This window comes from Cervus elaphus, chromosome 17 (genome assembly GCF_910594005.1).
Source record: "Cervus elaphus chromosome 17, mCerEla1.1, whole genome shotgun sequence".
In the NCBI taxonomy this organism is placed as follows: Eukaryota; Metazoa; Chordata; class Mammalia; order Artiodactyla; family Cervidae; genus Cervus; species Cervus elaphus.
In genome coordinates this window covers 11,490,278-11,504,287 of record NC_057831.1, presented here as the reverse complement: position 1 = coordinate 11,504,287, position 14,010 = coordinate 11,490,278, and the positions used below count along the sequence as shown (strand labels likewise).

Sequence of the window (14,010 nt, the reverse complement as noted above, 5' to 3'; positions counted from 1 at the left end):
CATATTGCTACAAATGGCAGAATTTCATTTTTTTGATTGGCTAAGTAAAATTTCAATAGATAGATAGATACACACACACCCCACATCTTCCTTATTCATTGTTGATGAATAAAGATGGACTGTTAATACACTGTTAATGGACCCTCAGTTTGCTTCTATAGCTTTTTTTGGTCTTTGATTCTTTTAATTAAATTGTTTTTAATTAATTTATTTTTAATTAAAGGATAATTATTTTACAATATTATGTTGGTTTCTGCCATACATCAACATGAGTCAGTCTTGGGTATACATATGTCCCCTCCCTCTTGAAATAGCTTGGCTTTTGTAAATAGGAATGCTATGAACATTGAGGTGTGTGTATCTTTTTGAATTAATATTTTTTCTTTGTCCATTTAGAATATATACTCAGGAGTGAAATTATTGGATCATATGGTATTTCTAATTTTAGTATTTTTGTTGTAGAATCTGAAGTCACAAACTACTTCTCAGAGGACACTCAAGACAGTGGAGTATAGCTATCAGGTCCAAGGGGAATTGGTTCCCAACAAGGACCCCAATGATATCAGAGGACTCAGTTTTATACCTTTTGCTACATGGCCAGTTACACGTTAGTAATTAGTTTTGCAACATGCAGGTGTGGAAGAATTAACAATTATAACATGCAGGTTCAGGCACTACCATTAATCTAACTGAGACAACCTGACCTTTACTTCCAATCTTTGTTTGCCATCTGTGAGGAGGGGGTTTCTTGGTTTTTCTTTAAGGATGGTTAACAGGGTTCAGGCCCAATTCACATCCTGCCTTGAAATGGCTGACAGTCTTCAAGATGAAATCCCTCTTGCCCTCCCCCAACATTTTGAGAAACTTCTATACCGGTTTCCACAGTGGCTGAACCAATTTATATTCCCACCATCAGTGTTCCAGGGTTCTTTTTCTTTTCTCCACATCCTCATCAACATTTGTAATTGTAGCCATTTTGATGATAGCCATTCTGCCAGGTGTGAGGTGATATCTTATTGTTATTTTGATTTTCATTTCTGTCATAATTAACGATAGTGAGCATCTTTTTATGTGGCTATTATCCACCTGTATGTCTTCCTTTGAAAAATAACTATTTAAGTCTTTGCCCGTTTTTTGATTGAGTTGGTTGATTTTTTTCTTTCTTTCTTTTTTTTTTTTTTTTTGAGATTGTCTTTAATGAGCTGTTGGCTTAGATGATAAAGTATCTGCCTGCAATGTGGGAGACCCGGGTTTGATCCCTGGGTTAGGACAATCCCCTGGAGTAGGCAATTGCAACCCACTCCAGTATTCTTGCCTGGAAAATTCCATGGATGGAGGAGCCTGGTAGGCTACAGTCCATGGCGTCGCAAAGAATCAGACACGATTAAGCGACTTCACTTTCACTTAGATATTTTGGATATCAACACTTTGTCAGTCTTATTGTTTGTAAATATTTTATCCCATTCCCTGGTTTGATTTTTGTTTTGTCACTGGTTTCCTTTGCTGTGCAAAAGCTTTTAAGTTTAGTTAGGTCCCATTTCTTTATTTTTGTTTTTGTTTCTTTTTGCTTTTGATGTGGCTTGGGCCTGAATCCTGTTAACCATCATTAAAGAAAAACTAGGAAACCTCCTCTTCACAGATGGCAAACAAAGATTGGAAGTAAAGGTCAGGTTGTCTCAGTTAGATTAATGATAGCACCTGAACCTGCATGCTGTAATTGTTAATTCTTCCACACCTGCATGTTGTAAAACTAATTACTAATGTGTAACCAGCCAGAGCCAAAAAATATTGCCATGTTTCATGCCAAAAAGTGTTCTGCCTATGTTCTCTTCTAAGAGTTTTATGGGTTTTGGTCTTACATTTAGGTTTTTCATTTATTTTGAGTTTATTTTTGTATATGGTATGAGAAAAAGTTGTAATCTTATTCTTTTACATGTTGCTGTCCAGTTTTCCCAGCACCACTTATTGACAAGACTGTCTTGACTTTGTTACATGCTGTCTCCTTTGTTGTGTTGATTGGCCATAGGTATGTGAGTTTATTTCCAGGTTTTCTATTCTGTTCCATTGATCTCTATGTCTGTTTTGTGCCAATGCATGTTGTTTTGATAATCTGAGCTTCATAGAATAGTCTGGGAAGGTCGTACCTTCAGCTTTGTTCTTTTGTCTCAAGATTGCTTTGGCAGTTCAGCAACTTTTCTGTTTCCATATGAATTTTAGGATAATTTGTCCTAGTTCTGTGAAAATGTCATGGGTGTTTCCATAGAGATTGTATTACATCTGTGCATTGCTTTCGGTAGTATGGACATTTTAACAATATTACATCCAAACCAAGAGCACAGGCTATCTTTCCATTTCTTTTTATCAACTTCAGTTTCCTTCATCAGTAGTATATAGCCTCCAGATTATGGATCTTTCATCTCTTTGGTTAAGTTTACTCCTAAGTATTTTAAGTTTTGATGCAATTTTAAACAGCACTTCTTTACTTTCTCCTTCTGATATTTAATTACTAGTGTATAAAGCAGGAGCAGATTTCTGCATGTTAATCTTGTATACTGCACCTTTACTGAATTCATAATGAATTTTTAAATACTTTTTTAGTGGAGATTTTAGAGTTTTCTATGTAAAGTTCAGTTAAACTGCTAATAGCAACAGTTTTACTCATTACCTTCTAATTTGAATGTCTTTTATTTCTTTTTTATTTTTGTCTGACTACTGTGGCTAGGATTCCAATACTATGCTAAATAAACATGTCAGTAGTAAGCAATTTTGGCTTGTTCCTGAATTTAGAGGAAAGGCTTTCAGCTTTTGACAATTGCATATTATATTGGCTGTAGGGTTTTTGTAAATGGCCTTTATTATGTTGAGGTATGTTTGTTCCCTCCATCCCTACTTTGGTGAGGTTTTTTGTTTTTCTTTTAATCAAGAATGGATGTTGAATTTTGTCAAATGATTTTTATGCACCTATTAAGATGATCATGTTGCATTTTTCTGACCTTTTGTTAATTTGTTGTATTATATTGATTGATTTGTGGATATCAACTCATCTTTGAATCCCTGAAATAAAGCTAATTTGATCATGATGTATGATATTGGATATATATCAGATTTTGGAAATAACATCCTATGAAAGTGTTTGTTGCCCAGTCGTGTCTGACTTTTCGGGACCCTATGTACTGTAACCTGCCAGGTTCCTCTGTCTATGAGATGTTCCAGGCAAAAAGACTGTAGTGGGTAGCCATTTCCTTCCCCAGGGGATCATCCTGACCCAGGGATAGAACCCATGTCTTCAGCATTGCAGGCAGATTCTTTACTATCTGAGTCATCAGGGAAGCCCCTAATACTGGAGAGGGTTGCCACGCCCTCCTCCAGGGGATCTTCCCAACCTAGGGATCTGACCCAAGTCTCCTGCATTGCAGGGAGATTCTTTACCAGCTGAGCTACCGAGGTACCTATTGAGTTCAACTGGCCCTTTTAATCTCTCATTGGATTCTGTTTGCTAATATTTTTCAGGATTTTTGTATCTATATTTATCAAAGACAATTGGCCTGTGATTTTCTCTTTTTATACTGTTTGTTTGGTTTTGGTATCAGGGTAACTGTGGCCTCATGGAACGCATTCAGGAATGTTATGAACTCTTCAATTTTTGGCATAGTTTGATAAGGTTAGATATTAATTATTCTTTATATATTTGGTAGAATTTCCCTGTGAAGCCATATAGTCCAAGACTTTTGTTGGTTGGAAGTTTTATAATTACAAATTCAATTTGACTACTAGTGTTCAGTTTGTTCAAATTGTTTTTGTTCTTGCTTCATTTCTTGGCAGGTTGTATGTTTCTAGAAATCTGTCCATTTCTTTTGGGTGTCCACTAGGTTGATGTATAACTCCACATAGTCTTCTTTTCTGATTTTTTTCTATCTCTATGGTAATGGTTGTTATTTCTCCACTTTCATGTCTTGTAATTTTTATTTGGGTACTTTGTTTCCTTCTTAGTGAACCAGGCTAATTTATCAATTTTATTTTTTCAAAAACCTCCATCTTGTGTTCATTTATCTTTCATATTATTTTTTTATTTTCTATTTATTTTCTGTCTCTTAATTCCTTAATTCTGCTTATTTGGGGCTTTGTTCTTCTTTTCCTAATCTTTTAGGTGGTAGGGTAGGTTGTTAACTTGAAATTTTACTTGTTTCTTGAGGGATGCATGTATCATTATGAACTTCTGTCTTAAAATTACTTTTGCTACATCCCATAGATTTTGGAAAGTTGAGTTTCTATTTTCTTTTGTCTTGAGGTGTTTTATGAATTTTTTGATATCATCATTGATCCATCATTTTTTTTTTTTGATCCATCATTTTTATAATAGCTTGTTGTTTAGTGTTGAGAGGGTAGCAGGCAGGAAGGCGAGGGGCCCCCAAATGGAGGAAATAGGCTGCAAGTGTCAGATGGTTTTTCTCTCTTTCAGCAGGAGGAAACCAACTATAAGTGTCAGATTTTTTTCTCTTCTGTATACAAAATTAAAAGGAGATTTCTTTTAAAATTCTGTGTTCCATGACAACACCTGGTTCCACCTGAACTTTTCTCAACCCTTGAGCTTTTCTTACGGAAATGTTTTTCTTTAAGCTATGTTAATGAACTATGTATTTACCTTAGACTCTTGTCTTTCTTCAAGTCGGTTCCACCTAAGACTCAGAGCGAACCTAAGACTCAGGACCGACTGGACAAACCGGTGTATTTTAACCAACAAACCAGTATGTTTTACTCATTCAAATGTTCTCTTAAGCTATGTTAATGAGACTATGTATTTGCTTGGAAACCTGCCTTTCTTCAAGATTCATATCAATTATTTTATGGCCCAGGATAACTAACCTTGTGCCAATGTTATCTCAGAATGCATGTTATGGGTGAGGGGCCTGGTGCCACTCTCTGAGTTTTGGGACATTTCCTTTTTCTAATTAGCAACCTACTGGTAGGTATATAACTTCCTGCTAAAGACTAGCAGGGGAGCACTCTTTCTGCCCCCCTTCTGATGTCTATGTCAGAAGTGCTCTCTATCTCTTTTATACTTTAATAAAATTTTATTACACAAAAGCTCTGAGTGATCAAGCCTCGTCATTGGCCCCAGATTGAAGTCCTTTCCTCCAGAGGCCAAGAATCCTGGGTGTCTTTCATGGCTCAGCAACAACCTTTCAGTATTCACATACCTGTTCTTTTCCCAGTTTTATTTATGTCATTTGATTTCTAGTTTCATACCATTTTGGTCAGTCAAAGTCCTTGATATAGTTTCTATCCTCAAATTTATTGAGACTTGTTCTGTGGCCTAGTATGTAATCTATCTTGAAGAGCATTTTATGGGCACTTGAACATGTATTCTTCTGTTTTTGGATATAATGTCCTATAGGTACCTAGTGAGGTCAGCTGGCCTATTGTTTCATTTAATACCACTTTTTAAGAAAATTTAAAAGAAAACCTTTTAAATTTCTGTCTAGATGATCTGTCCATTTATATGTGTGTATATATATATAGTCCATACACAAAAAAAGAAACATAAAGGAACACAAGCATACTGCTAAGGAACATCAAACCACAAGGGAAGAGGCAAAAAGAAGAAGAAATAAGCAGAGAAAAACTCAAAAAATAATTAGAAAACAAGTAATAAAATGTCAATAAGAGCATATCTATCAATAATTGCTTTAAATGTCAATGAATGATCTAATCAAAAGACACAGAGTAGATGATTGGATTTTAAAAAATCCAATTCTTTCTACTTACTTACTTCAAGGGATCACTTCAGATCCAAAGACACACACAGACTAAAAGTGAGGGAATAGAAAAAGATATTTCATGCAAATAAAAGTGATAAGAAAGAGGGGATAACAACACATTTCTTACAAACAATTTCTAGAACATAAGATGATGAAAGTCATTATATAGTAATAATGGACACAAGAGACAATCAATACAAGGAAAGGAGATAAAATCTGTTCCCATGTATGTACCAAATATTAGGCACACCAAAACATATAAAACAAATACTAACAGACTTAAAGGGAGAAATGGCAATAATACAATAACAGTAGGGGACTTTAAAACCACAGTTGTATTAAAGAACAAATCCTCTGTCCATTATATCTACTATAGGATTTTTATATTTTATTACCAAAGGACTCATATATGATACATTGTTTCTCCTTTGTTTCTAAATAATAATCTTGCTAGGTAGAGTATCCTGGATTATAGAGTTATCCTTCCAGCACTTTGAACATATCATGCCATCTCTCTTCTGGTCTGTAAAGCTCCCTTAAATCAGCTGATAGCTGAACAGAAATTTCCCTTGTGTATGACTATTTTTTTCTCTCTTGTTCTGTTTAGAAATCTTTTCTTATTTTTAACTTTTGCAGTTTTACTTATGATATTTCTTGATGTGATTTTTAGGTATTAATCTTGTTTGGAACCCTCTATGCTCTCTGAACCTTGATATCTGTCTTTCTTCAGGTTTGTGTAGTTTTTTGTTGTTGTTGTTCGTGTGGTTTTGAGCCATAATTCCCTCAAACACATTTTTTATTCCTTCTATCTCTGTTCTCTGGGACCCCATTTTGTGTTTAATATTATCACAGAGATCTCTTAAACTGTTTTCATTTTTAATTTGTTTTTCTTTTTGCTATTATGATTGGGTGATTTAAATGTATATTTTTGATAAGAAAAACATATTTTATGGAATGAAATAGCTATATTTGAAAGATATTAAAAATAAGTATAAAAGGAATTATTCAAAAAATGTAAAAAGTAATGTATTTTGTATTTATTTAAGCAATCAAGTTTAATGAGTGATCACAATTAATTGACATACCTAAAATATTCATCATGTTTCATAAAAAACATACATAATAGCATTAAGGAACTTGTGTCTTAAATACACTTTTATTTTTAAAAGTGAAAATACTCCTTATTTTTAACTCCATGAAATCTACAATTTACTATTCTTGGAAAGAAAGAATAGATGCACATACTTCCTCTGCATATGCTTGATCAACTTTCCTAACATATGGGGAAACACCAGGCACCTGCCCACATCAGGAATAGTGCTTTGTGAGTGCCTCTGCCTGGAGTTCTCCCTTACAATATATGGGCATTTATCCCTATCTCTTTATGTTGACTTTTGAATGTCACTTTCTCTTCTCCTGATCACCTTAAAGATAAAATTTCATCTCTACTATCAGGGTTGCTTTTAATTTTTTATCTACACTGCTTACTTTCCTTATTTTGTTTCATAGTAGCAACCATACCAAATATAATACATGTTGTCTTTATTTGTTCATGGTCTACCTGCCCCCTCTAGTATATGATCCTTTTAGATTACAGATTTTATTGACTGTTTTGGTCACTGCTATATCCCTAAAGATCAGGACAGCTGCATGTTAAATGGTAAATGCCCAATGCATGCATATTTGTGGGAAATGATGTTGTTTTTATTTCTAATACTCAAATTTATTGATTAAAAAATTAAGTGAAGAATTCCCATTAGCTATAGGCTTAAAAATTCTGTCTTGAGATAAGAAATGTTAACTAGCTCATTCATATTTCATAAATATTGTATTATTTTTAGTCTAGTAAAATATATTATTGGAACACATAGATTAGAAAAATCAAGTCTTAATAACTTTATATCCCAAGAAATCTGTCTTCATTAATTGAGGGATGCTTTGGAAATCAATACTGTTCTCCAATATCATTAATATCTTTCCCAAAACAAATAATATCTTACAAAAACATTTTTTGTTTAAAATCCTCTGTGAGACAAAATGTCATTAAGAGGAATGGCTAAAGACATAAGCTCTAAAGCAGAAAGCCTCAGTTTAAAGCCCAGTTCTTCTATTTATTATTTATATAGCATTGAAAGAGACCCTTAATCTCTCTGTCTAGTTCCCACACCTGCAAAATAAGAATAAAATGAATCATTTAACTATTACTACCTCATATGATTGCTATGTGAATTTAATGAATCAATACAGGTAAAAGCCTATAGAACAAAGTCTAGTGAATAGTATATAAATACATGCACACATTATAATGCACAAAATACTATTTTTTAGGATTAAAAAAAAAATCTACCTCCTTATATCTCCCCTCCCTTCAAATTTAAGCATTAGCTTCCCAGACAGAATGTGATTTTTGGAGTCATGTATCAAAGGGCATATGAAGATAGAAGTGTGAAAAAAGTAAATGAGTGGACTCAAAAGAGATTGCATGAAGCTGGACAATCAATTTAGTCTCAGTTTATGAATGAAAATGATGTATTTTTTTTAAAAAAAGAATACATCATAAAATCACAAGCTATGAATTTGAACCCTTGCTTTTCTTCTTGTGTCTCTTTGAGAAATTGATTTTCCTGTGCTCAACAATAAATGTAGACAATTACACATGCATTAAATAGCTTGAGTAAATTGCTGCAAGGATAACATATATTGCTACTAGCAAAAAGCAGTTTATGGTGATGGTAACCAACTTGCCTTTCTCTCCATGGCTTGCTATTGGATTTCAAGTTCAAAGGGGTTCATGATTTATAGAACTGCCCACTTCACCAGCTTGTCTTTTGTCCTGTCTTGATTGTTTATCTATTGTAAAGTTGTTCAGTTCAGTTCAATCACTCAGTCCTGCCTCACTCTTTGCAGCCCCATGGACTACAACATGCCAGGCCTCCCTGTCCATCCAAACTTATGTCCACTGAGTTGGTGATGCCATCCAACCATCCCATCCTCTGTTGTCCCCTTCTCCTCCTGCCTTCAATCTTTCCCAGCATCAGGGTCTTTTCAAATGAGTCAGTTCTTCGAATAATGTGGCCAAAGTATTGGAGTTTCAGCTTCAGCATCAGTCCAATATCCAATGAATATTCAGGACTGGTGTCCTTTAGGATGGACTAGTTGGACCTCCTTGCAGTCCAAGGGACTCTCAAGAGTCTTCAACCCCACAGTTCAAAAGCATCAATTTTTCGGCTCTCAGCTTTCCTCATAGTCCAACTCTCACATCCATACATGACTATTGGAAAAAACATAGCCTTGACTAGATGGACCTTTGTTGGCAAAGTAATGTCTCTGCTTTGTAATATGCTATCTAGGTTGGTCGTAACTTTTATTCCAAGGAGTAAGTGTCTTTTCATTTCATGGCTGCAGTCACCATCTGCAGTGATTTTGGAGGCCCCCCAAAATAAAATCTGCCACTGTTTCCTCTGTTAGAACATACATAATTAACTGACAATTCTATGTGGTTTACAAGAGACATATCTAAAATGGAAGGACACAGGCAAGAAGAAGGTTAAGAATCAAAAAATTATAGCATGGAAATTCTAAATTAAACAAAACTAAAAAGTTCTTGCAGCTATATTACTATCCAACAAAATAGACTTTAAGGATAAAATAAAGTGAAGCTGACTAAAATTATGGTCATTTTATAGTGACCATAATTATTTCAGAAGGAAAATATAGCAATTTTAATTTAGCTTACACTTAAGAGTGTCACTGTAAATCTGTTTAAGTGCAGGTTCTGTCATTTTGAGCTTGAGAAATAAACTCTATCTCAAATAAGAAGAAAATGTAGGAAAGCTACTGATTAGCTCATTAGGCTGGCAGGAAGATTACAAAATTAGATACACAGAAAGAAAGACAGCAATGCTAAGTTTCAACTACTGCATCATGATTATAATGCAAGGGACAGTCAGGTTACAATGTCACCTGGACACAGATGGAACAGCTGACCCCAACACTATGGCTGGATATAGCTGCTGACACCACTGGATTTTCTGGGCAATTCTGGAGGATCTACATGGGTGAGTGAATCCTACACCTTTTTCATCACTTTAAAAAGGAGCCCAAGAATCCTAATCATCAAATCCTTTCTGGCTAGAAATTGATAGATACATACAAACACATAAAATTTTTCTAAATGGATAGTAATTGAGAAAATTTTTTTTAAAAAATTGCATACAAGTAAAAATTTGCTTTTGCAAATAACAGAACAAACATGGTCTCTACAAACTACAGCACAAGGCTAAAATATTCAACTTTCATGAAAATTACTACCCTGAAGGATTTCAACTTCTTTTTCCATGCCTAGCCTGAATGGATTCCTGACTTATTCATTCATCAGTAGGGAAGGTGGCAAAATATCCTTAAATAATTCGAAGTGCAAAATCCAATCTCCAAAACAATTAATAGATTGTCTCAATTTTCTTCCACTTTTATCAAGCCACTATTGATATAGAGTTCTGTGATCCTTTGGCCTAAAATAGTCACCTTAGCAGGGCTTGCAATTTGACAGGACAAAAGACAAGCTGATAGCCATTCCTCAAACAAGCATAGACTGCCCTTCCAGTGCTAAACTGAATTTGACAATTAATTTAAAAGGTATTTTAATGTAGATTCACACACACACACACACTCATGCACATGCACACACACACACACACATTCTGCTCTTACAAAATCAGTGTTATCTTACCTGAACCAAAAAAAAAAAAAAGAAATCTCCTGATATCCAAAGGCAGATTTTTTGTAAGAAATATATTATGGCTCTATAATCATGAATCTTGATAGATTTAAAAATAATATATTATAACTAGTTTACTATTGTAATGGGTCTCATCACTACAGAAAATGATAACTGGTAAGAATCAAGAAGGCATTACTATAAGTACAGAATTCAAATTCCTGTTGCTATAATTATTTACCAATTTAAGTGAAAGGATGTGTAAGTGTGCATGTGCACAACTGTTATAACACATTAATGAACAGGTATCATAAATATATCAAAAAGCATCATATTAGTTTTATGTTTAAGAAGGAAAACCTTAATTTGCTAATGAAGATTATTTAGAGAAATAGAAATAGCATTATATTTGGTTTTACAGAACAACTAGCACATAAATTCTGAAAAAAACATATTTAATAAGTAAAAGAAAATATAGTGTCACTATATGACCTATTTAATCAAATAAGGCAGCGGCATAATCTAAAAGCATCAAATTGACTAAAATAGCAATTTTCAGTATACCTTGCACCATCTTGCCCATGAAATCAGCCATTTGGCATCCAGAGTCAGCCAACAGCTGGTCTTGTCCCAGTTGGTTGAATCATGATGTGAAACTGACTAAGGAATCCAAGCATCTCAGGTTTGGTATGGGGGCTTGTGGGGAGATTTGAGGGAGGAGTATAACCAATCCCTCATGGATGCCAAGGAATTATTGTACTTCTTTTCAGTATACTGTCTTACCATATTAAATTTTGTTAGGAAAATAAAAAGAAAAATTCCATTAATTCCAAATTAGTTACATTTTTAGAAACTATACTAAAATTGGAGTCGTTGAAGGAGAAAAGCAACCAAAGCCATTAACTGTAATTTTTACTACATCTTTGCTATATTAGAACAGTTTAAAAAATAAAAAGATGCCTCTGTGAAAACAGAAACAAACATTTATAAGATAGATTGCGGAAGGTTATTAGAGTTTGGGATGACTTGGTTCTAAACATTATTGAATAAACCGTTGAAATTTTTGGCCAGCATGGAAAAACTGAGGTTGCCTTAATCATAATTAAGCATAATTAAGACTGGGGCTGTAATTAAGCCCATGATGAATAATTGAATGTTTGTTGAATGAGTGAATAGCCACTGGTTGACCAATTTGGATTTAGCAAGAGTTCAGGGAAGAGAAGTTGAGAGCTAAGACATTGGTAGTGTCACTGGAAATTTTTCAGTCTATCAGCATCTTTTGCCAAATACACTTCTATTATTTTCTTTCCTTCCATGTTATTAATTTCAGTAAAGTTTCAGGAATACAAAAGGAACATTGAAGTATCATTAAGCATAAACTCTCAGGAAAAAAAAAGAAATTAAGAAAACAATAATTTTTATAATAACATCAAAAAGAATAAAATACTTGAGGATGAATTTAACCAAGGAAGTGAAAGACTTGTACATTGAAAACTACAAGACATTAAGGAAAGACATTGTAGAAGATACACATGAATGGAAAAATAGTGTGTGTTCATGGATTGCTATTGTTGTTCAAGTCACGTCTGACTCTTTTTGACCCTGTAGCCCACCAGGTTCCTCTGTCCATGGGATTTCCCAAGCAAGAATAATGGAGTAGGTTGCCATTTCCTTCTCCAGATGCTCTTCCAGATCCAGGGAGTGATTCTGCATCTCTTGCATTGGCAGGCAGTTTCTTTACTGCTGAGCCAACAGGGAAGGTCTGTTGGAGGAATTAGTAATATTAAAACATCTGTACTAGAAAAAGTGATTTACAGATTTAATAAAAACCCATGGCAAAATTTCAATGGCATTTTTCACAAATGTTGGAAAAATAATCCTAAGAATCAAATGGAACCACAAAGATTCAAAATAGCTAAAGCAATCTTGTGAAAGAAGAAAAAAAGAGGCATCATGCTTTAAATTTTCTATTTGTATTACAAAGCTATAATAATCAAAACAGTATGATACTGTTATATAAAGAAACACATAGACCAATATAACAGAATGAAGAACCCTCAAATAAACCCACATATGTATAATCAAATGATCTTTAACAAACGTGCCAAGAATATAAAGTGGGGAAAAGACAGCTTCTTCAATGAATACTGTTGAGAAAACTGGATATTCATATACGAAAGAATGAAATTGGAATCTTACACCATATACAGAAATCAACTTAAAATGAATTAAAAACTTAAACAGAAGCCTTTAAATTGTAAAACACCTAGAATAAAAAAATAAAAATAATTTCTACCTTGGTCTTTACAATGAATTTTTTATATGACACAAAAGCACAGGCAACTAAGAAAAATGAACAAAGGAAGTAATCAATAAAATTTCCTATGGAATGGGAGAAAATACTTGCAAACCATATGTCTGATAAAGAACTAATATCCAAAATATATGAGAAAATTCTATCACTCAGTAACAAAAACTAAGCACATTAAAAATGAGCAACTGGAGAAACGAGAACCAGCAGGCTCGTGGCTGTTGGCCCTGCACCTCCTCCTTCGGCCGCATCCCCGGGGCTACCACGCGCAGAGGTCTCCTTCTCAGGGATGAGGCTCCCCACTTCGAGGCAAATAGTACCATCAGCGGCATCCGTTTCCATAACTATCTGGGAGACTCACAGGGAATTCTCTTCTCCCGCCCTCGGGACTTTACCCCAGTGTGTACCACGGAACTCGGCAGAGCAGCAAAGCTGGCACCAGAATTTGCCAAGAGAAACGTTAAGATGACTGCTCTTTCCATAGACAGTGTGGAAGGCTATCTTGCATGGAGCAAGGATATCAACGCTTACAATTATGAAGAGCCACAGAAAAGTTACCTTTTCCCACCACTGATGGTAAGAATGGGGACCTTGCCATCCAGCTGGACATGCTGGACCCAGCAGAGAATGACGAAAAGGGCATGCTTGTGACCTCTCATGTGGTGGTTAGTTTTGGTCCTGATAATAAACTGAAACTGTGCATCCTCTACCCAGCTACCACTGGCAGAAACATTGATGAGATTCTCAGAATAATTATCTCTTTTCAGCTGACAGCAGAAAAGAAGGAGGTCACCCCAGCTGAATGGAAGAACGGGGACAGCATGATGGTCCTTCCAACCATCCCTGAAGAGGAAGCCAAAAAGTCTTTCCCTAAAGGAGTCTTCTCACCAAAGAGCTCCCATCTGGCAAGAAATACCTCTTCTACACCCCCAGCCGTAGGCTCGCCATGGAGTTGGTGCTGGATCTGCCCACTTAGCACCGTGAGCCAGAGGAAGACAGCTGTCCATCGTGTTTCCCCACAACAGTCCATTAAAAACATCCTGGTGTGATCACAGCCAAGGTCCTTAGGTTGTTATACTACTGCTTATTAAATGAAAACGGTTCTAAAATATTCTTGGGATCCTTTGTGCCTTCAGTAGCTTTCTCCTCTGTTCATATATCTTCGCACTCTCTGCTGACTCTTTTCGAAATTTGAGACTCATCTTGGATCTCTGCAGGGTTTA

General features: G+C 35.0%; 1 pseudogene; it reads left to right on the top strand.

Moving 5' to 3' along the window:
• The first annotated feature begins 12,967 nt into the window (after nucleotides 1–12,967).
• On the top strand, nucleotides 12,968–13,763 carry LOC122673232 (annotated as a pseudogene).
• Nucleotides 13,764–14,010: the final 247 nt, after the last annotated feature.